Source organism: Amphiura filiformis, chromosome 8, assembly GCF_039555335.1.
Source record: "Amphiura filiformis chromosome 8, Afil_fr2py, whole genome shotgun sequence".
NCBI classification, from domain to species: domain Eukaryota; kingdom Metazoa; phylum Echinodermata; class Ophiuroidea; order Amphilepidida; family Amphiuridae; genus Amphiura; species Amphiura filiformis.
The window spans coordinates 1,415,276-1,441,772 of record NC_092635.1 but is presented as its reverse complement, the minus strand read 5'-3'; the positions used below and the strand labels follow the sequence as shown (position 1 = coordinate 1,441,772).

Sequence of the window (26,497 nt, the reverse complement as noted above, 5' to 3'; positions counted from 1 at the left end):
GCCGTGAACGAGGTTCCACGTTTATATAACTCGACCGGGAATCCGTTCGTGTGTATATACAACTGAAGAGGTTTTGACCCTTCTCTAGCTTGTTATTTTTATTATTTCATTATTTTAGAGCTTCGATTATACAATAGTGAAAACGGAGGCGACAATAGCACCGGAAGACTGGAAGTCCGATTCAACAAGCACAGTAACGGTTCCTGGGGATCCATTTGTACACAGGACCTTACTTTCAACACAGCTGAAAAAGTGTGCCAACTGATGGGATTCAAAACCGTTTTACGCTTAATTGAGCTACCACCGATTAATTCATCCTACCCGATACATTTGGAGATATTTAACTGCAATGCCGGCTCCTTGCGCTCAATATTTGATTGTGTTGTCAGTAATTGGAGTAAAGCCATCTGCGGTCACAGTACAGATATCGGTTTGACGTGTTTGGCAGGTGAATTGTTCACATCAGCAATTTTTATAAAAGCTTTGCTATAGTCTGTACTTTATTTATCATCCATGATTCGTCGTGCAATACAATAAAGAATACCAATTCTTCGTTGAGATTGGAAATGGTTATCTGACGGCCCATTTCATAATAATATTTAACCCTCGTAGACACGCGCCCATCATACGCTCGTATGTACACCCAAAGCTATTCGCTCATTTTAGTGATACAAATATCAAGCCACACCATTGTACCTTTCGTGTAGTGATTTGGTGTACCCTGACGCATGCGTATCCCATCCATTTAAATAATGAAATTGAGAACATAATACCAAACACATTTTTATCTTATTAATTACGAAAAAAATTGCTAAAATACTTAATTATAATGCTAGAAATATTTTTACATTAGTTTTTTGTCATTATTCATCAAACAATCGTTATTTTGAAACACTCTGTGAAATAACTCACATGTTGAATATAAAATGGTTGCTAACATGAATTGAATACAGGAAACACCACTAAATTATCCCCCATCGAAATACATGTAAAAATGCCTTCGGGTTATTTTTTAATAACCATTCGATTGCAATTCGATGACAGTTTAAGGGATGGTGTATGAACGTTTGGACAGTATTTATTGTGGGACATTAGAGCTCATCAGACATATCGAATGGCTTTGTGAATACGAAGAATGTCCTTCTGATATCAAATAAATTTGATTTTTTTGAAATTTGCAATGTAATACACATTTTATGGCAAATGATTAAAAATTGATATTTTTAATATTTAACAGTATTCGAAGTAAACTTTATAAATCTGATGATTTATACTTAAAGTGTATGTAGCTGGGATGAAAAGCCGACGATCAATTGAAAATTTTGACCTTTTGTATTGAAGATATGGATTTTTTTCCCAAAACACCAAAACAATTAGTTGAATATAAAATGGTTGCTAACATGAATTGAATACAGGAAACACCACTAAATTATCACCCCATCGAAATACATGTAAAAATGCCTTCGGGTTGTTTTTAATAACCATTCGATCGCAATTCGATGACAGTTTAAGGGATGGTGTATGAACGTTTGGACAGTATTTATTGTGGGACATTAGAGCTCATCAGACATATCGAATGGCTTTGTGAATACGAAGAATGTCCTTCTGATATCAAATAAATTTGATTTTTTGAAATTTGCAATGTAATACACATTTTTTGGCAAATGATTTATAATTGATATTTTTAATATTTAACAGTATTCGAAGTAAACTTTATAAATCTGATGATTTATACTTAAAGTGTATGTAGCTGGGATGAAAAGCCGACGATCAATTGAAAATTTTGACCTTTTGTATTGAAGATATGGATTTTTTTCCCCAAAACACCAAAACAATTAGTTGAATATAAAATGGTTGCTAACATGAATTGAATACAGGAAACACCACTAAATTATCACCCCATCGAAATACATGTAAAAATGCCTTCGGGTTGTTTTTTAATAACCATTCGATTGCAATTCGATGACAGTTTAAGGGATGGTGTATGAACGTTTGGACAGTATTTATTGTGGGACATTAGAGCTCATCAGACATATCGAATGACTTTGTGAATACGAAGAATGTCCTTCTGATATCAAATAAATTTGATTTTTTTGAAATTTGCAATGTAATACACATTTTATGGCAAATGATTAAAAATTGATATTTTTAATATTTAACAGTACTTGAAGTAAACTTTATAAATCTGATGATTTATACTTAAAGTGTATGTAGCTGGGAGGAAAAGCCGATGATCAATTGAAAATTTTGACCTTTCATATTGAAGATATGGATTTTTTTCCCAAAAACACCAAAAAATTAGTTGAATATAAAATGGTTGCTAACATGAATTGAATACAGGAAACACCACTAAATTATCACCCCATCGAAATACATGTAAAAATGCCTTCAGGTTGTTTTTTAATAACCATTCGATTGCAATTCGATGACAGTTTAAGGGATGGTGTATGAACGTTTGGACAGTATTTATTGTGGGACATTAGAGCTCATCAGACATATCGAATGGCTTTCTGAATACGAAGAATGTCCTTCTGATATCAAATAAATTAGATTTTTTGAAATTCGCAATGTAATACACATTTTATGGCAAATGGTTAAAAATTGATATTTTTAATATTTAACAGTATTCGAAGTACACTTTATAAATCTGATGATTTATACTTAAAGTGTATGTAACTGGGATGAAAAGCAGACGATAAATTGAAAATTTTGACCTTTTGTATTGAAGATATGGATTTGTTTCCCCAAAACACCAAAAAAAATTGGGTTTTTTGGGGAAAAATCCATATCTTTAATATGAAAGGTCAAAATTTTCAATTGATCGTCGGCTTTTCCTCCAAGCTACATGCACTTTAAGAATATATCATTAGATTTATAAAATTTACTTCGAGGACAGTTATGTATCAAAAATGTGAAAAATATCAAGTTTTAATAATTTTGTTATAAAATTTGTATTATATCGTGAATTTCAAAAAATCAAAATTATTTGATATCAGAAAGACATTCTTCGTATTCAGAATGCCATACGATATGTTTGATGTGCTCTCATGCCCCACAAAAAATACTGTCCAAACGCTCATTCCAGATCCCTTAACATATGTTCCAATGTACGGGTAGTCTTCCACCTATATAGTTTGCTACTCTCTGTACCTCGTTTGCTACTCTCTATGCCTACCCACATTTAGTTGCCTTGTTTATCCAGTCTCCCCCTCCTTTGGTAGTTAGCTTTGTTTTTCTAGCCTCCCCACCGGCACACCCCCGGGATGCTTTAACGTAACATTATTCATTTATATATTTTATTGTGATAAAATAAAGTTTTATTTTGCTGTTAAATTTGCTCGCATGTATTTTGATGTAAATAAATAATATATGTAGGGGTGTGTGTATGTATGTATGAATGTTGAAGTTTCGTTAGTTGTGTAAAATTCTTACTTCAAAACTCGAAGTGAGAGGGTACGTGCTCATTTAGACGAAGAGGTATCTAGGTTTTTTTTATTACCATATTTGGAATCAGTAATCAGATACATTGATACGCCAAACGTGACAATGAATTGAAATTACAGACGAACTAATCACTAGCGTTTGAGTTTCTAACCAATAGACTCCCAAAAACTAAATATATAAAAAGACTCATAGTTATATACTTACATATTTACACATTTGACAAAAAATTCATATTATAGCAACAGATCGATGGCAGTTAAGAATTACAAGCAACGGGACAGTCACCAATAACTTTAGAGGTGTGTTGGAACAAAGACGTAACAACGAGCCATGGGGATCAGTGTGCGGAATCCAAGAGGTTTACTACACAGAAGTCACTCAAATATGCAAGCTTCTGGGTTTCCAGCAATCACATGCATATCACATGATATACCAAACTGGGTATCATTCAGCTCCTATGATTTGGAATGCGGTTTTTTACAGTGAAGACATTTTTGCGACTTTTGCATACGGCCATAACATGCACCAATTTTCATCAGTATTTAGACGTTCGTTTCCAGATTGTTCCATAAATGACCAGGCATTAGGCATTGCTTGTCAATCAGGTAATCGGGCGTAACCATGCTTACTCCCTATTCCAGAAAAATACAGCACTAATTTTTTGGGATAAAAAAAATATTATCCTGTTTTACCAAATGAAGCATAGCTAAATCCTAATCCTTTAGTGTTACTCCTAACTGGCAATAAAAGTAAAATTTTAATATTTGGCCAATTTTTGGAAATAAGGGCCAAAAACATGCGTTTTTAGGGTGTTTTTCGTATGCTGTGACAATCAAGCTAAAGACTTGTACTAAGACTAATTTCAGTTTATGCATTCTAGTTTTTGGAAAAGACATGTTTCATTTTTATATCCCATTATTTAATTAAAGTAACACAAAAAAGTGCGAATTAGAGCAAAATTGCAGCATCTACTCAAGATTTTGAATGCTTAGACTTGTTCGAAGTCTTTGATTTTTGTGACTCGATTGTTAGAAAACATGACAAAAATGCATGTTTTTGGCTTTTTTTTCAAGAAATTGGCCAAATATTAAAATTTTACTTTTATTGCCAGTTAGGACTAACTAAAGGATTAGGATTTAGCTATGTTTTATTTTGTAGAACTTGATCATATTTTTTTAATCCCAAAAATTAGTGCTGTATTTATCTGGAATGGGGAGTAGGTAACTCAATGTCAAGTAGTTTTACGTCACGTACTTTTTCAAAAATAATAATATCATCACATTTTGATCCTTCTGTCCGTTTATTGCACCATAGTGGTAGTATCGTCGTAATTCCCTCCTTTCTACAGGAGCACCATCCGGGAAACGGATGTATAATGTCTCTATAAAGTGTGCGATTTAGTTATTCAGTGCCGGTAATTCGACTAAACACAATAATTACAAATGTGAACCGCTCCGACAAAACCGGGAACAAGTCATATTTTTGACATTTCATGATTTGAATAAAAATGTAACCACTAGACATGATACCAAAATTATATAAATAGCATCAATATTTTTCAAGATATGGATAATTTTTAAATGATACCTCAATATTTTTGCCAAATTGTTATTCTGAGTAATGGGCCAATTATTTGCTGCCTTACACAAGATTGAATAGGGACTAGTCCCACTTAGTACCACAGGCAAATACCATGCAAATAAGAATTCCAAAATTTAATTTTTTATGGGACTATCATCTTTAAAGGCATATAACTCAAAAACATGTCTGGCGACTTGTTCCGGGTTTTGTTGGAGCTGGTCACAAATAGATTTCGTTCTGGCCTTGGACATAAATTCGAGTTTTGCATTACATTATAACTTTCTTTTTTTCTTTTCACTTAGAATATGAAACGAGTCATATGTGGCGTTTGGTGAATGGCTCTACAGCATCTGAAGGTGTCCTTGAATTCAGGTTCGTTGACGGAGAGTGGGGATCTGTGTGCAGCACATATTTCTATCGAAGCACGGCCAAACAAGTCTGCAAAGAGCTTGGATTCGAAACAATGCTGTCTTGGTATAATCATAAAACATTAATGTTTGGTGGTAGCGATGGACCAATCTTTACCGTTGGTGTACATGAAATTAGTGGATTAACGTCATTGCGGCCATGTAATCCTGAGGATATCGTCAGCCTACGCTGTTTACCAGGTAAATATGCAAGGATCCTACACATGTAGTTAAAGGTCACACACTAAATGTAGGGGTGAGTTTACATGTGTTTACATTTGATTCACCCTCTGTTGTTCTGAGATCAAAAACACTATAGTTTACATGGAAGAAGTTGATCTTTGGTTTCAAAGCAAATACTACTAAAAATTTTAAAAACCTTGTTTACAAATGCATCAAGCTATTGCTATATACATAATATTACACAAAACTTCAAAGGTTTTTAAAAGTTGGATTTTGAAGAGGTTTATGTGGTCTGCCATAGACAGTCCGGTCCACTGTTATGATCCAGATATTTTGGTCAAATAATATACCACCCTCTGCCGTCCAATTCTGGAATATGGGATGGGATCCCTGCCTGGCTTCCACATCAAAGTGGACACTTGAAATCCTTGGAAAAATACAAGGACGTTTGGCACGTGCCTGTATTCCAGCACCAAGGGGAGAGTTTGAGTATGGTGTACGCTTGGAAAACTAGGTCTGATGTCTGTGTTCAATAGATACAATTATCTTGCTATTTCCTTTATTGCCAAGTGGTTTTACTGCAAGCATGATATTGATCCTTTGGAGGAGAATTTCCATAACCTGACCACCTTTTCTGACCACCTTTTCTGACCACCTTTTCTGACCACCTTTTCTGACTACCTTTTCTGACTACCTTTTCTGACCAGGTTTTACAGTGAGCCCTGTGATATTTGATGCTTACACCATAATAAGTGCTGGGTGATAATTTGCAAGCTTTACTCTGGGATTTGTTAATAGATAAACAACATTTTAAGTTTAGTATCTCTAATTTCTTGGACAATCTCAAAAAACATTTTAGAATAATTAGCTGGAATTCAAAATAGTTTTTAGTTGGGCTTATTTTTTACCTTAAGGTTGTGCTTATTATCAAGCCTCTTCTTATGTTGGAGAATATAGGTGCATCCTTTGCTCCGTTCCCCTGTATTGCTTGTCTTTGTTCCTGTGGGAACCAATTAGGTTTAGCCACTTAGAAAGTGCCTTTGTCATTATCTGGCTATCCCTGCCAGGGGTTCTTGTGTCCTTTGTTTTTATTCCTTGTTAAAGGAATGCCATCTCTCTAGTTTCTCCAACATGGGTTGATTCAATGTCTTGCTATATGACCTTCCACGGTTTGCATATTTTTTGCATGTGTGATTTATATGTGAGTGTGTAATTTTGATATTATGCAGTATTTAATATGTATGTGTTTTTTACTGGCAAATAAAATGATATGATATGAAATGATATAAAATTCAATCCGTTGGGTATCTACTTAGCTACTCTCTTGATCAAATCAAAGAACTTAAAATAATCACTAGCGGATATTGAACACGGTTTTAACAGGACTCGGGCACCGGGCCCTTAGCAGACTAACAATGTCCAGCCTTTGCCTAATCTACTTTATAGCCCCTACTTGAAATTCATATTAACACATCTCGCCATAATGACTATGATTATACGAGGAATGAATGTGCCAAGGAATTGTGACCCCTTTTGACTCTGCTGTCCGATCATGCTTTTTACATTCAATAGAGAGTTCCCGTGTTTTGGGTTACCCGCCATCTTGGAGGGAAACCTAAACTCCGTTTACAATTTTCAGAATACCAACACTCGCGCAATAATTAGCAAATGCTATTTTCTAGAATGTAGCACCAATAGGGTCATTGACCAAATCAAAGGAATGAGGAATACGGCGGTGCGAATCACGTTATAAACACTATTGTAGTCCGTTCCGCTTGAAAACACGGGAACTCTCTATTCTAAAACCTCGATGTCTGATACACCGTTACCAATGATACCCGGGATTTTTTAAGGGCCGAGTGTTTGACAAAAATTGTGACATTTGTATACAGACTAAATCTGTGCTTTAATTTGTGAGACAAAATCGATTGTGGGCTCTTTATTTTACCAATTTTTAGAGCAATTCACAGATGATATTAGTTATAGGACCTATAATATTATATTTTATTTTATTAGTATTTTGATCTGATCTCATTTTATGAATTATAAAACGAGTCGATTGGACTTTTCCTCATGTTTGCGCCTGATGTAGATCAGCATTGGTGGCAATGCTATCTTATATTCACTATTACATACATTTTGCATCTTCTTTTATAGGTGTTCCACTAAAGATGCGACTTCTTGGTGATCCAACCAAGCTAGCAATTGTTGAAGTTTATGATGGTGTTTCTGAATGGGGCACAATCTGCCCTGTTAAATGGACTACAGTAGAAGCTAAAATGGTTTGCAATCACTTTGGATATGTATCAACTCTGGCTGCCATTAGCATTTCGTCTAATGATATAATTGATTCAACCACGAATACAACTACTACTCGAATAATAATGAATGTGCGTCGTTGCTCCTCCATATCCTTCCTACAATGTAATACCTACATTCCTTTAGATTGTGAATGTAGCTCACGTAATGCAGGAGTTATTTGCTCAAATGGTATGACTGAAGAGTATGTAACAAGATTAAATAGGATTTCAATATAATCATATTTACTTCTTTAAGGGATCTGGAATGAGCGTTTTGAGCGTTTCGACAGTATTTTTGTGGGACATGAGAGCACATCAGACATATCGAATTGCATTCTGAATACGAAGAATGTCTTTCTGATATCAAATAATTTTCATATTTTGAAATTCACGATATAATACAAATTTCATGACAAATTATTAAAACTTGATATTTTTCACATTTTTGATATAATAACAGTCCTCGAAGTAAATTGTATAAATCTAATGATATATTCTTAAAGTGTATGTAGCTGGGAGGAAAAGCCGACGATCAATTGAAAATTTTGACCTTTCATATTGAAGATATGTATTTTTTTCCCAAAAAGACCTAAATTTTTTTTGGTGTTTTGGGAAAAAAATCCATATCTTCAATACGAAAGTTCAAAATTTTCAATTGATCGTCGGCTTTTCATCCCACCTACATACACTTTTTTTAGTATAAATCATCAGATTTATAAAGTTTACTCCGAGTACTGTTAAATATCAAAAATATCAATTTTAATCATTTGCCATAAAATGTGTATTACATCAGAAGGACATTCGTATTCAGAATGCAATTCGATATGTCTGATGTGCTCTAATGTCCCACAATAAATACTGTCCAATCGTTCATACCCCATCCCTTAAGTCAATATGATTTTGTAAAGGATAAAAGAAATAAAATGTTGGTTTCATCAGGACAAAATATAATACTTCTTTTTATCCGATATTTTCATTACCGCAGTGCATGATTCACAAATGACTTTCAAAATAATTGTTGTTCTGCTGAAAATGAACTAAAATACAGTAAGCAAAGAATTAAGGTACCAGTTGTGTTCACCCCTGTATATCCTAAATAAAGACAAATGTGTCAAAATTAAAACAATCAGTCGACGCCCAATAGCTATGGTTTAAGACCTTATTTTTGTTGAAATTTGTTGAGAATTACAGAAACGGTGATCAAAAACCTAATGAAGGTACGAAATAAAAATTTGCACTTTTATAATCTAATCAATGAAAGCACGACGCTCGTTTTTCGTGCTAATCAATGCAAGTACGGCGCTAGTTCTCTTGTTCGCGAACGCTTTGTGTACATATCAATAGGGCATGTAATGTGGCAAACTGCAACTTTTAAATTGGCATCTTCCTTGGGTTTTTGAATCGTCGTGTCTTTATTTCTTGAACAATGTCAACGAATGAGGTCTTACATTTGAGATAAAAGATGCAGGTATTGGCTGCTGGTTCCAATAATGACATATCTGTCTTTGTTTAGGATATACAGGGGGTGAAAGTAACTGGTACCTTAATTATTTGGCTTACTGTATAGCAGTCCTGCAGTTACGCACTGACAATCAATTTTACAGTTTACACAATATTCGAGGGTCATTCAAAAAGTTTAACTCCATCATCACATCTCTGTAATCTTTCGGGCCAGGATATTGAACTACTTATGATCATACTCTTAAATCTAACCTACAAATTAAAAGGTATTTGATGAGGTCTATTGCCATTTGGTCTAATACCATTTCGTCTAGTTCCCATTTAGTCTATATTCAATTGGTCTATTACCAGAAAGGCTAATTGCCACTTAGTCTAATAATCATATAGTCTAATGTCCATTTAGTCTAATATTGTTTGGTCTAATAACCGGTATGTCTACTAACCATATAGTCTAATAACCATTTGGTCTAATATTTCTTTAATAACCATTTGGTCTAATACCCATTTTGTCTAATAACCGTTAGGTCTAATACTCGTTTGGTCTAATAACCAGTTAGTCTAATACCATTTCGTCTATTTATTAATAAACTATAAATGCTTGTAAGACTAAATGGTTTGTAGACCAAATGAGCATTAAACCAAATAGCTATTAGACCTATTGATTATAGACCAAATGGGTATTAGACTAAATGGTTGTTAGACTAAATGGTTTTGCATATTGGTTATTAGACTAAATGGTTATCGGACCAAATGGTTATTGGACCAAATGATTAAAGGACCAAATGATTATTGGACGTAGTGGATATAGACTTAATGGGTTTATAGACGAAATGGATGTAGACGAAATGGATATTAGACCAAATGGCATTAGACCAAAAGGCAAATCCCCTTTGATGAAAATGTGATTTTTGGTTCTTTAGATATGTTGGTTAAGGCGAATGCAAATTTGGTGTGTCGGAAACGGTTAAAACTGAACCCTGACAGTTGACCTTAGGACTTTAAAACAAAATAAAACATGTTTTATAATGAAAAAAGACATCGAAGTGTTCAGCAGACACACAAATGTTAGTGAAATTTGCCAGATTTCGACTAGACCACGTTTCAGGGTAATTCGTAATTACGTCCTTATTTTAAGCAATGGATGCATCTTGACATGGAAATAAGATGAAGAGTTAATTAATAACCTTGTATATACTTACAACATACAAAAACTGTACGACGCGTTTGACTTTAACTTATGAAACAATTATTACAACTTGAACCATGTATCGGTTTTGTTGTGCAAAAGACACGATGCCCAATGAAACTGTAATATATGTGAGCATTAGATATTGATTAAATTATTTAAACAGAAATAAAGCATTTTAATCATTTCCAGAAATAAATCTGTTATGATTTACACATGCATCATCCTTTTTAATCAAAATTCTTTCCAGACCGTTTCCGACGTACCAAATCTGTGTTCACTTTAACCAACACATTGCAACAAGTAAAAGTACTTTTTACATTATAAATAATAAACTTCTAAATGAATAATTTTTATTGTTTAGCCACGTCTTAAGGGTATACATTTTAATTTCCTGGCACCTAGCATAACAGAGATGTGGCAATGGAGGTAGAACTTTTTGGATGACCCTCGTAACATAAAAATACAACGCATGTCATTTTGGGCGGGAAAAACCTCACAACATTAGAGCCATGCAGCCAAAAGTTCTTTATATTTAAATATTCGTAAGGCAGATGTTTCAAATGGGTTATCGAAATTTTCAGAAGAGTCAGCGGAATCCTTTTTGCAATATTGTCAAGTTTGTAACCCGCCCATTCTAATAGATTTACATGGCAGCGGTCGTGTTATTTTTAAAAGGATTTTTACCCCCAAAATGTCACATTTTAACTAACGTTTTCTTATAATTTAATGATGTAGAAACTACAAATTTGGTGTGTAGAAGACATGACACATGGACATTGAATGTATATAAAGAAAATCATCCTTTCATTCTAGTGATTTTATTCATGGGCGCAAATGTCATGTTTTAATCATTTTTATCAAGTCTTAAGCTAAAACTGTAATTTTATATATAAGGATTTTTTTAGAAAAGTGTATACATTTATTAAGGCGGGTGTGTGGATGACAAAAGTCAAATACAACTTTTTTCGTGATTACATTTTATAGTGTTTAGCCTGTGACCCCTCAAAGTGCATGTTTTAGTGATTTGGCAAAAAAATTACCCTTTTTCATTGCATCCTATTCGGTAATTGTACCCACATGAATGGTTTATAGGCCTATTATGACACATTATTGATGTACATTGTACAAGGTAATTTTAAGATATTGGAAGAATTAAAAGTGAAGACAGTTCTATGGCAACGGCAATTTATACCTATTTTTATTTAGTTCATCATTGCTTTGCTTGCAGGTTGGTTCTTTGATGAGTTTTGGTTGTTTCTTTAAATTTTATAATGCAGATACTGAATCATCACTTGAAAGGGAGACTGCGGTATCAGGTTGGCGCATGGTTCGGGTGAATGGAAGAGGTCTTGTACATACAATACAAGCTCGTATACGTGAGGAAAAGTGGCGGAGGGTTTGCGTCCCGAAGGAACGAGATGACAATGATTTCATGAGTATAATTCAACGACTGGGTATGGGAGAAGCGTGTAACCAACATTACACCTATGAACCTGAACATAATGATACAAGTACAAGTGACGTAATAATTGCACACCTACCTTATAAATGGATTCAGACATTTGAACTCCTTTCTTTGCTTAATGTCACAGAGTGTGCATCTATTGGGTTGGTCGATTTGCACGTTTATTGCCATGCAGGTAAAGTAATTATTCTGACTGTTTTAATATAAATTAGTTACTTATTAATATTATGATAATACTAATATGATATTAACAGTTTGCTTACAACCATAACCATTTTTATTTTTTATTTTTGTAGATGTGAATACTTTGAAGCAACAATTTACAGACCATTATGGTGTTTCAAACCTAGGTAGAACGACAGTATACCACTTTGAATCGTGCATAGGAAGATGTGAACATGCAGATATATTTTCTTGTCGATGTGACAAAATGTGTCTATATTTCGGCGATTGTTGCATAGACTATGATTTTGTGTGTCTCATCTCAAATGCTACAATTCAACTTGGCAACAAAACCGTCATAGAAAAATCTATTAACGAGTACCAATGTGTATCCGAGCCTTCATTGAATCGTGGTGTGTTTTTGGTTACCCGTTGCCCGGCATCTTGGGGAGAAGATTTCATACGATTTCAATGCAACGAATCGCATTATAGTATACACGTGTATGACCAATCCGGTATCAACTACAAAAACATTTTCTGTGCTTTCTGTCATGGTAATACATTGAAGGATATTCATCCATGGACAACAATAAGTCGTGATAGTGATTTAATTTGTGCCAGACATTCCGTACGCAAACTTGAACTTGTTGGCATGTCTTTTGGTAGACAACTTCGACTCTGTATGCAACATGACAACTGTCCATCTTATTACACGAACAAAACGATATCAGCTTTATGTCATAAATTCGATTATTTCTTTTGTCCATTGGATGCTACTACTGACAACTACAAGAACTGGTTTTGTGCTATTTGCCACGGCTACCCAGTAAACGTGAAACCAACATCTTGTCAAGAATTAATATCACGGAGTGTTGGTGGTATCGGTGAGCTGTTCCAATTTAGAGGTTCTATTGAACCTAAGCGTGAAATATACATACAACCCTTAGGCAGGTGAAATACAAGATCCCAGTTCTCTTGTTTGCCGACCTTTAACATGTATTCAAGGGTACGCCATCCAGAATGACGAATGCGTCCTTAGTAACGCCACATCAACCGATGATATTCTTGGCAATTGGAAGTGTAAAATCTACGATAGCTTACTTTTCTTCAAAGGCTTAAACACATCTCTAACGTGTATTGATGCAATGCTTAAACACAGTCTACTTGGAGAACCTTACATGGAATACATACAGCACGCTTCTATCGACGAGGACCTGGTTTGGATAGCTTTAAGATTTGACACAAATCAAAGCCTACTTCTCTTTACAGAAATTGTGTCCTTTGTAACAGCCTCAAGAAGAAAATGTGAGATTTCTAATATCGAATTCTTACTTACATGTTATCAGCATCAGCAATTTGATGCCAACTGTAACGATCGCTGGCACACGGGTCCTCCGTCGAATTTTATCAGGATTAATCACCCTATCAATAACGTGTATCTCAAAGACAGTACGTACATAGTAGCAGAACTCGTCATGTATCACGCACGGTATGATCTGGACAAGACCAATACATATCAAAGGATGAATATGTTGATGTTATGTGGAAATATATTGGAAATTTATCAACCGGACTGCCAGTTGATTGCGTTATCATCGAATGAATATGTCCTCGCCAATGAATCGGTCTTAATCTACCGTAATAAAACAATAACAAGCGAAGCGTTCGTGATTCAAGAAGAAGGCCAAGCGTTGGTGTGTAGTGAAGTAATAGAAGAACTAACACATATTGGGAGCAGAAGTCACAAACTATTCTTTGATGATGTGCTCGACATGGTTAGCTTTGTAACCAGTTTGTTTTCCTTACTGGGTCTTTGTGGTACATTTGTAACCTACATACGATTCAAGAAACTTCGGAACATGTATGGAAAAGGTATCATGCATCTATCAGCCAGCTTATGTGTGGCTCAGATACTCACTTTTCTTTCGGATAAAATCGCTTGGTCAGATACTTTTTGTATCACCATTGCCATTGTCAACCATTATTTTTGGCTTGTTTCCTTTGCATGTTCGACGGTTCTTGCGGTTATTTTACTGCAACAATTCGTCATTGACGAAACTGGACGCTCAGTTGAAAGTCTTGTATTTGTTGTAGTTGTTAGTATTCTAGGCTGGGGAGTTCCGATGTTGATCGTATTCCTTGCGGTTGTTTTTCATTTTTGCGACTGTACGACCTTTGTGATTTACGAAGGAAGTAGTTCATGCTGGATTCAAGATGGAACCGTCAATTTGCTTGTCTTTGGTTTACCTATTGCCCTCTCAATCTTAATCAATGGCGTCATTCTTTCCATTGTTGTGATCACATTGCATCGTCAGCGACACCGCTCCAATATTATGCAGTCCAAAAAGAAGGGTGAAGGTGGATGGCAGGAACTGATTCTCTTACTTAAGGTAAGTCGTACTTACACTCTAAATAGTCACCAGCGTAATCAATCTTTTGTCAAAATATCCATTAATTTCTTATCAAATGCAGTCTTCAACCTAACACCGTTGTACACGTAGGCACGCACCCAAAATACACCTTTATAAAGTACCACAGATATACACCCCATACACAACTTACCACCCATAGGTTAACGCACAGATCGACAACACATAAGTACCACAGATATACACCCCATACACAACTTACCACCCATAGGTTAACCCACAGATCGACAACACATAAGTACCGCAGATATACACCCCATACACAACTTGCCAGCCATAGGTTTACCCACAGATCGACAACACATAAGTACCACAGATATACACCCCATACACAACTTACCACCCATAGGTTAACCCACAGATCGACAACACATAAGTACCACAGATATACACCCCATACACAACTTACCACCCATAGGTTAACCCACAGATCGACAACACATAAGTACCGCAGATATACACCCCATACACAACTTACCACCCATAGGTTAACCCACAGATCGACAACACATAAGTACCACAGATATACACCCCATACACAACTTACCACCCATAGGTTAACCCACAGATCGACAACACATAAGTACCACAGATATACACCCCATACACAACTTGCCAGCCATAGGTTAACCCACAGATCGACAACACATAAGTACCGCAGATATACACCCCATACACAACTTACCACCCATAGGTTAACCCACAGATCGACAACACATAAGTACCGCAGATATACACCCCATACACAACTTGCCAGCCATAGGTTAACCCACAGATCGACAACACACAAGTACCACAGATATACACCTCATACACAACTTACCACCCATAGGTTTACCCACAGATCGACAACACATAAGTACCACAGATATACACCCCATACACAACTTGCCAGCCATAGGTTTACCCACAGATCGACAACACATAAGTACCACAGATATACACCCCATACACAACTTACCACCCATAGGTTAACCCACAGATCGACAACACATAAGTACCACAGATATACACCCCATACACAACTTGCCACCCATAGGTTAACCCACAGATCGACAACACATAAGTACCGCAGATATACACCCCATACACAACTTGCCAGCCATAGGTTAACCCACAGATCGACAACACATAAGTACCGCAGATATACACCCCATACACAACTTACCACCCATAGGTTAACCCACAGATCGACAACACATAAGTACCGCAGATATACACCCCATACACAACTTACCACCCATAGGTTAACCCACAGATCGACAACACATAAGTACCACAGATATACACCCCATACACAACTTACCACCCATAGGTTAACCCACAGATCGACAACACATAAGTACCACAGATATACACCCCATACACAACTTACCACCCATAGGTTAACCCACAGATCGACAACACATAAGTACCACAGATATACACCCCATACACAACTTACCACCCATAGGTTAACCCACAGATCGACAACACATAAGTACCACAGATATACACCCCATACACAACTTACCACCCATAGGTTAACCCACAGATCGACAACACATAAGTACCACAGATATACACCCCATACACAACTTACCACCCATAGGTTAACCCACAGATCGACAACACATAAGTACCACAGATATACACCCCATACACAACTTACCACCCATAGGTTAACCCACAGATCGACAACACATAAGTACCACAGATATACACCCCATACACAACTTACCACCCATAGGTTAACCCACAGATCGACAACACATAAGTACCACAGATATACACCCCATACACAACTTGCCAGCCATAGGTTTACCCACAGATCGACAACACACACTACAAATATTACCTTTATACTTAATTCAACAGGTAACTTCTGTTCTCGGACTTACGTGGGTCCTGATGTTTATCGCCAGCGGAGTTAATCATAAAGTAGTATGGTGGTTTGCCGTGGTTGTCAACTCGCTTCAAGGAGTCCATATTTTCATATCGTTTGGATTCAACGCAAGGGTGCGTCAAATGTGGAAGGAATCTTTCAACAACAAGTGAGAAGAATTACAGCGTCAAATGTACAAGTTCGTCGGACATCTTAAAATAAAATGTTTAAATTTATTATTATAATTATCAATAGTATGCAGCACCTTCTCATTATTATAATGAGCGTGTTTGTGCGTGAATTTCTTCAACCGGCACCATTCTTTCATTGAATATAGATGTAATTGAAATTGTTTGAAGTACCAAAAATAATATCAATTATCAATTTGAAAGGAACTTACACAAAATAAATCATAATAAAAATATTGAAGCACATAATGAAGAAACATTATAATTAATTATTAAATATACACATTTTACGATAACTTCACCGAGACAGACATGCCTGCATCGTTATTCTTGATTAAGACAACCATAATATCTTTGTGCCATCGACCAGACTTGAGTATTACATGAACTCGTTTTTCCCAAGACACACTAAAACATTGGAACAATTAACCAGAGGCGTCGTGAATACAAAAACAGTAAACTAATTTACAATAAGCCTGAAAACCAGTATTTCTAGGCAGACAACCTATATTTATTAATGCTGGGCTCTCCAAAAGCGTGTCATTGGTCATTATAAGTTGACTTCTAATATGATATCATGTGCACACCGTCGACTCATTCTACCTGAACCAGAAATTAATCTAGATTAAGAATGTCAATACGTGGATTCTGTGTTTGTCTTACTAAAGTCACCTTTTCGGTAAATCCTTAAGTTTTTGCGTTTTGACCCCTGATGTTGTCACGCCTCTGAGAACATCGTTACTGCGCACTCTATGGTTTTGAAATGCGTGTAACGATGTTCGCTAACAATTGTGCACATCGAGGTTTCCAAACGCAAAGGCTTGTAAGATTAACCGAAACGATGAAGTCAAAGAACTTACAATAAATTTTGCATATGGCAATAACAAAAATACGCCCGCCGCAAGTGTCAAAATAACGGTGTTTGCCCGTGAATATATGTGACGTGTCACGTCAAAAGGAGACACTTTTGGGCAGGATCGTAAATGGAGAAATAGCCAAAAATCTGCCCGGGAGTGATTTTTTCACAATTTGGGTTTGTTGCGAATTTGTGATGTTATTAATGTTTAAAATATTGTCTGATAGTTTCAGACCGGAATATAACTTGCATCTGATATTTTTTGAGACATTATTCAAGGTAATTTCTACTCTCAACATTGTCAAATTTCCAATTTTATAATACTATAACTTACGAACTCAATATCTTTGCTTAGGAATGTCTGTTTTCATTGGAAAAAACGGCGTTGTGGAGCAAAATATCTCTATATTTAAGATATGTAAAAACCTCAAAATTGATAACCTGCCCAAAAGTGTCTCCTTTTGACATGACACGTCACATATATCTTCAACCCGTACCATTCAATCATTGCATATCGAATTATTGAAATGTTTTGAGAACCAAAAATATTATCAATTTAAATGAGCTTGTAATTATACTATAATAAATATATTGATGCACATAATGTAAGAAATATTGAATTAAAGCAAATTATTAAATATACACACTTCACTGATACAGACATGACTCCGTCGTCATTATTCTTGATTCTTGATAAGGACACAACCAGATATCTTTGAGCCACCGACCAGACTCAGCTATAGAGGAACTCGTTTCCCCGTGCACAATCAAAAAATGGAACAATTTACGTTTAGTATTATGAAAATAAACAATTTCAATGGCCTTTTGTTCGAACCTTCCCGATTTCTCTTGGAACAAGGTCGCAAATTATACACATGACTGAATGTCAAAAGAGCTCATATCCAGGGCTCATGTGTATGTAATATGACTCTTCATTTACTGTGACGTCACCAGTTTCCTGCCATGGAAATCAATTTTGCTTCGAACGGGGGAAGGACCGTCAAGTTGGTGTACGAGGCAGCATTTTACAAACACGATTTCTCTTTTTTCAGGAGAAATACGAATAAAGAAATTGCAACGAGTGTCAACTTGTAATGTAATAATTATTCTCTTCGAATTGTTTTTGCAATAGATGTGCCCTTTAAGTCTGCTTTATATGCTTTAGACCCGTACAAACACACCTTTACGACAAGTGAGAACAATGGTTCCACTTTCTCAAGTGGGGCGCTTACACATGATTGTCTACAAGGGGGTGACACTAAATTCACGGTTGTTCTATTAGCAACGCAAAATCTATGAAAAATTCAGCTGGTTTACTAGCTAGAAAGTGAGGCCAGTTATCGATCCATTATAGCTCGTTATGAATAATTCATGTTCGACCCCTTGGATCATGTTAATTGAGTTTGGCAAATAACAACGTTGTTAGTTTTGCGAACTTTGCCTGTTCAATGAGAGTATAGCGCGCCCCAATACATCTGGGCACAAACCAGGCGAAAACGATCCAGTTTAATGAAATGACGGACGGGTATTCCCATCAGGCACCAGTGATATGTTTTTCAAAGAAAGTCTACTAATTTGATATGAAATGACATTTTGCAATAGCAAAGTCAAAATTAGGACTTGCTGTCAATAATATGAAGGAAATATGTGACAGAGGCAAGGTGAGAAATACAAGTAGTATTTAAGTTATAATAACCTTTGATACCCGACCTGACCTTCCATCATGGCGCCATGATTCGTCTTATGTATTTCTACTATGCTCTCAAGTAAAATAAAATACCAATCTGCACTGAGCAGACAATGTTACTTGGCTCCCAGCATGAATTATTGATTTTATACGGAGGTAAAGAAATGCACAGTGTATGTGCATGATGTGCAAGCATACTCCAAATATTTACGGTAAATCTGAATAGTGGTCACATGTTGACATATCATGTGTTCGGGAAATCACGTGGCAACATTTTAAGATTTCAGGCTTGTTTACTAGTTAATTGCCATTTGTACTCTTTATTATTTATCTTTGTTAATTAACATATATTTTAAATGCTGATAAATCGTGGTTGGCTGCCCATGATATCTGTTCAATTCAGTATTTTATGAATATAATTCTACCACGCAGAGGGGGTCACGCAGCAGAATTTCACATCACCTGACTTAGCTAGATTTCGAAGCTCTGCTCTTCAAATTCATGTAACTTTCAAAGTTTATACATTTAATATGATACTAATTTTTGTTATAACCAACTGGTACACGAAATATACTAGCTTATTACCTATACAGAAAGGTGATTATCAGCCTTCACTCAGCAAATTGACATGCCCGGCATATGCAGCCATTTTCCGTCTGGATTACATGACTGTCGCCCTCAATACGTCTGGGCACAAATTTAAATAACAATACGCTATTTACATATCAATGCGGCCTTATGCTAATTAAAGCTGCCCCATCCAGGAGTTCATCTATGCTGTCTATTCATCAGTTATTGACAGTCACCTGGTAATGTAAATGCATCTCGTTAGTATGCTGTCGGGCCAGTTACCAATTTAACTGCGATATACCGTGACCTCTCTAGAGGGAGTTGTAACAATAATAATAATTACATCATTAAAATGTTGCAGAAATGGTTTCAATTGTGCATTAATTTTCAAATTATGTCCCCCTTATATATTCCCTGCGTATGGGTGTTAGAAAGTTGCCGTTTTGTCTCCTGTTTTGGACACCCGTACACTATTTGTTGAGCAACAATATCTATAACTTAGGGTGTAAAAAGTGAACCAAATGGCTTCAGTTGGGCCTTCATTTTCCCACACTTTTCCCATTTCTCAAGGGGAACATTCCTTCTCAAATATCCCTTGCGGCCGAGGCCCGGCCAGAGGAAAATTTAATTGTGCACCGGCTGTTTTTGCTTTTTTTTCAAGTAAATGTCCTATTGATTCAGGGTAGTCGTGTAGAGGCTCTTCGTGTTGTATCCATTGACTTCAAAGAAAGGATTCGAACTAGCGTCGCCGGCCGTAATATAGTCTTTTCAATAAAATATTGGTAGTGCACATTTTATATTTTCTGTGGATTAATCTAGTGTGTATGCTAGCGATATAGCACATTGTGTATATAATAGATATGTTATGGTTTGGTCCTGCTGGAAACGGTCAAATTCCACATAAGTGACAACAATGGTGTATTCTGGGATGCTATGGAAATCTTTTTTGGATGTGTACTGTATCGTTACGTGAGATTCGTGGGTATACGGCCCGGGGGGAGGTACTCAGTACAAATGACCATACGGGGACGTGCCGCAAATATGGGTAGCATTTTCAGCCTTTTGGTATATCAATGACCCCTTTTTCAAAGCCTATTTTGGTATATGAATGGGTCCTTTTTTCAAAATTTTCGAAAATTTGGGTTAAATTTGGCCGAAAATTTTGACTTTTGGTATATCAATGGGTCCAAATTTCTTGAAAAATTGGTATATTTATGGGTCCACTTTCAATTCTCAGCGGCACGTCCCTACCAAAACCAAACTTGAGTACCCCCCGGGGTAGACGGTTATCGTGATGTATGTTACCAGGACGTGTCGATCCTTCATAAAACAATAATAACTGTCACAACACATGAATAGATATTAAAAAGTCATTTCGATATCGAATTACAATTAAAAATAGCTTTATTCTACTCTTTCGCGCATAACCTATACACAATTGCATTTGATAATATACATTGTACAAATCTACAAAAGCATAATACAAAACATTCACGAAGTGCATTAATAGTATACCATACTGCAGTCTATAGTGTGACAGGGATAATGATTCACGAAGTGCATTAATAGTATACCATACTGCAGTCTATGATGGTGTGACAGGGATAATGATTCGTCTCACCTATTAATCAATTCGTTAAATAATATCATTATAAAATAAACAGATTTAATCAATTATTAATCAAGTAAAATACACCATACCAATAAGTCTGCTCAGAGAAGTGGGCTGATGAAGTTTGTTGCTATACATATATTAACTGTGTATGAGACTGATGGACAAAATATGAACACGAAGTGAAAATGGATTTAGTAGTATTATTTTATACACATACATACATACATACATACATGAGAGCTTTTGTTACACGCCATTTCAAAAGATCACAGCGTGAAAAACCAAAACATATGCAAAATATATACAAGAAACAATTGAAAACAAAAGAAAAATGAAGCAAGCAAAATTATGTTTGCGGAAACAGGTGGGTTTTGAGGCCTTTTTAAAGGCAGAGACTGTTTCAGCACTTCGCACAGATGACGGTAAATTGTTCCAGATCAGAGGTGCATTGTAGGTAAATGCCTTGTCGGCAGCGGATTTAAAAGTCCAACTGCGTGTGATCGGCACATTCAAACGAGTGCGATCTGAGGCGGATCTAAGGCCCTCGCGAGGATTCTTAAGTTCCAGACATGATGACAGGTATTCTGGTCCAATGCCGGCAAGGCATTTAAAAACATACAGCATGGCTTTGAATGTTATTCTATCACACATGCATACATCTTATAACTTTTAGGTACAGTGTTAACCAATTTGACAACACAACACACCACAAGTTTGCCGTTACATTATTCATATTTCCAATACAATTCTAAGTTAGTCTCCTCTGCAGCCAGTTTGGTTACGCTACCTCCACACAAACAGTCTGCCAATGACACGTATACGCCGTCTATGATTTGCTGAGAGGGCGACAATGCAAAGCCAATGAAAACCTGATCAGAAACGATGCATCCGGGAACTTGATTACCGTTGGTTGAACTCCTGGCTAAATAAACAATCAACAAGAACTCGTTCGTTATTTATGGCAGATTGTTTGTGTGGAGGAAGCGGAACCAAACTGGCTGCTGTGGAGACTAATTCTAAGTGCAAGTCTAAGAGACAACGCAAGCGCAAAACGCGTTAGGATTTAGGATTTAGGAAGCAGTATCTTCCCTGCACGTAGTCAACACGCATCTAATAAGGCTAGGCGTGATATGCTACAGGTTCATAATACGGCGTTGGTATGATAATAAAAATATTGAGTCAATCAATGAACCGTCTAGAATTTACAAATAAAAGAGGATTGAAATCTGAAAAGAACCATTATCATATTGGTACTCTAAACAAATACATGTCTGTGTATTATTAAATAAATAAAGCACGTCATGGTAGCCTAAGCACGCAGAATCCTTATCAGAAGCGAGATGACCTTGGAAAAAATAAATAAATTGCGTCTGAATCATTTTAACAACACATTATTTACAATATTATTACTGATACATATTTAATACACTTCCAATGCTGTATAAAACAAGCAATAACAAAGTTACATACATTAAAATCACATGCAATACAAAAATGCAGCAAGTTTATTTACACCAAAGAAATAAATTTGAGAAGGTGAGGTCTGCCATGTCTGCATATCACGCATTATGTCTAACGCTTTAGTTGATGTCACAAGAGGTGTTCTATGAGTTGCCTGACCAGGAACTCCAAATCAGATTTTACCATTTTTAGAACAAGTATATAATTGCCTGTAATTTGTACACGCAAACGGATATATTAAGGGATGGGGTATGAACGTTTGGACAGTATTCAAAACGCTCATTCCAGATCCCTTAAAGCAATCTAACAATTGAAACATTGAACATAAAATTGAAAAAAATTGGGATGTGTGTACTTTCATTCTCATATATGAATAGGTAAACTATTAAATAACTGAAAGGTATTTGATGTGTATACCATAAACATGGCCCTTCGTTGATGTTCATTTCCCCCAAAATACGTTCTTGGTTAATGCATAGGATAATAAATTCTCTTTATAATCTATATTTACATTTTTCCTAGCAAAATCTTGCCATTCAACATTATTGCTTTTATTATACTCAAGTACATTACTTGACTTATCAGCATGTCAGTTGTCTAAACCCTCTCATATTATATATTGGAATCGGGCCCTGCATGAGGCTCTCACGCGAGTTCATCTGAGAGCAACTATTGTTTTATTTAAGTGTACTTAAAAAGCGCAATGATTAATGTTGCCTACCCACAGGCACAATGCCTAGACGTTGATCCACAAGCCTCAGCACACCTTACAGGTTGTCGCTGACCACTAGGGCCCTATATCAATCTAAAAACATCTCAGGAACGCGCATCCTAGAGATTCCAGAATTAACTTTCACAGCCAGGATCAGTGATTTGTCACATTTTTTAACCAAAAAGAGTTAGTTATACATGATTAATCATTGTCATATTTTAACAAATTAGGATATTTAATTACCATTTTATTTGAATTTCTACATTTAAAAAGTCAATCGTGACAACTTTTTAAAATCATCAAAAATGTTGCAAGAAGGTCTTGAACATACATGTATAGCCTGCATAATACTATGAGATTAGTTTGGTAATTAGTTAAACAAGAAGTCAATTCGACGATGTTTTTAACACATTTTAAACAAAGAAAACTGGAAATATTACCGTTAAATCAAATATGAGTCACAAACAATAAAATTAGCTAAGTTAGGTTAGTATGTTAATATATGCATAAAAATTAAATACTATATCTTGAATATCAATTTTTATAGAATCAAAGGATTCGACGAGCTTAGACAATATATCAATGCTATGTGCAGTGTATTTTTTTATTAAAATTAGATAAATATTATAGCATTGTCATCAAACTGTTTTCTATTTGCAACCAAAAAGGTATATAGTTGGTATGTACAATAAGCTGAGAGATTAGTGTAGAGACAAAAGATCTTACCAAAATGTCGGATGATTATTATAACACCAATACTGTGGTGATACAAAATTATATTTTGTTACTATACCGTAAAACCACGTCTATAACCATATAATATTATTGTGTTTTTGATGAAAGCTAAATTAATACGATATATGCGAAAATATGACAATACAATACAATAGATTGGTCTTACAATAATTACTTGTTTGTATATGCTTGGATCTGTAATCTATTTGCTCAAATTCCATAATGACGCCTGGATGAATTTAGCTTTCATCAAAAGCACTCTATTATGCTTGTAGACTAGGTTTAACGGTATATGGCTCAAAAATTACTAGTAACGTTACATCAATTTACAACAATTTCTGAAAGTTTAAACTGACTTTCAGCATAAAAATTCAACTAACCTTACATTCTTGTGTGACACATCTTTATCAGAAGAAGTCCTATGATGTTGTAATGGACTTGCACTATTGTTGACCATTGGCGACTTTTGAACAAGTTTAGTTGAATTTTTGTGCTGAAAGTTAGTTTAAACTTTTAGATATTGCTTATCACCAGAACGTATGAACTTATATTTGAGAATTTATAACTACAATTGATGTAATAAATGAATTACGAATATTGAGTAAATGATGCTCCGAAGGCTTCTAATTTTACACTTTCAAATTCATATTTTTTTATCTTATTTTTGTCGGTGCCTTCACTCAAGAACCATGTATTAAAGATTTCTTTAAATACGTGTCACATTAATCAATGTTACAACTGCTTATTTTACCATGTGCATTGTAGAAACATGTCCTATTATTCATTTCAATGCACAAAACACTACAAACATGCACATAATGTGCAGTCATACTCTCACTTATGCACCCCCATACACCCTCACATACCCCCACACACACACCACATGACTGCAGAAATCTCCATGAGTATCTTTACGTTTGTCACATTTACCCCCATTTGACCAAAGCCATTCCAAATACATCTTTCACGCACAATACATTCTTCTGCCGCTTTGTGTTCCTCATATTTCTCAACCCTTTTCCTGCTCCTATATATTGTTCCAAACATAAAAAATTGCTCGTTCAAGAAAAACGAGACACTAAAATTAAAAACATACAGCTTAAAGGAATATTTCGTGATCCTAGCATCCTCTTTTTATGACATTTGTCAGTAGATATCCACAAAAAAAGTTTATTCCCAAAATTTCAGTTGATTCCGATTTTGCGTTTGCGAGTTATGCATGATTATGTGTATTACACTGCTCCATAGACAAGGCCAAAAAAAAAAAAAAAAAGGTTTGTCTCAGGACCCCGCGCGCATAGCTTTTAAAATGAGATTTAGCGCGTAGCGCTACGCGCTAGTGCTTTTTTTTTTTTTTTGAATGATAAAACATCGTAGTTTTCAAGAAAAATTACATTTTCGGCACAATCAATTGGCGATCATTTCTGACAAAATGTCAAAAATAAATACTCCAAGAACTGTATGACATGTTCGCTCTGAATACCGATCTCTTGAAACAGTATGCAAGTAACGACTCTGCGAACGAAATAGCGGGACAATCGACTCTACTTGTAGATCTAGAACACGTCACTGGGAATTCCCCATGTGCAAATATTTTGCTGCTCGATACGCGATTTCATATCGGTATACCAGAAAAAAGATCATCATTTAACTAATTTTCATACCATGCCGAGTAAATATTGGAGTTTCCTCAACACATAAATGTCAACTTTTTGTACTCCTTACTTACGGTAATGTTTAAATGTAGGACAAAATAGCGGCGCACATCAACATTTGTGATTGGCACTACTCACAACATTTACATTGTCACGTCGTGTGATCGAAATTTTTCAGAACTTGAACGGGAACTTGAATTTAAGCATATTTTTTAGTATAGGTTAGGGTTAGGGTTTAGGTTAGGGGTTTTAGGAGGTGACGGTTAGAATAGTTAAACCGGGAGTAAGAACTACGTTTGCGTATGCCATGTTATTTGGGGCGCCGTTCTTGTTACAAAAAAAAAAAACATCGCATAGGACATAGCCTGTTTTTCAAAAAAAAAAAAAAAAAAAAAAAGCATAGCACATAGCTTTTTAGCCAAAAGGTCCAGAGACAAACCTTTTTTTTTTTTGGCCCAATGTGTTCTAATTTCGATCTGGTGCACCAAACGAAATTCAAATTTCACGATATCTTTGCTAAACGAATTAATCTG

At 35.7% G+C, this 26,497-nt stretch overlaps 1 long non-coding RNA gene across 1 annotated transcript in view; it reads right to left on the bottom strand.

Annotated features, from left to right (window-relative positions):
* Positions 1-21,618, bottom strand: part of LOC140158496 (uncharacterized) — a 70,194-nt gene extending 48,576 nt beyond the window's left edge. The window contains exon 1 of the long non-coding RNA XR_011859787.1: positions 21,408-21,618. This is a non-coding gene — a long non-coding RNA (uncharacterized lncRNA). The remainder of the gene's footprint in view (positions 1-21,407) is intronic.
* Between the last annotated feature and the right edge of the window lie 4,879 nt (positions 21,619-26,497).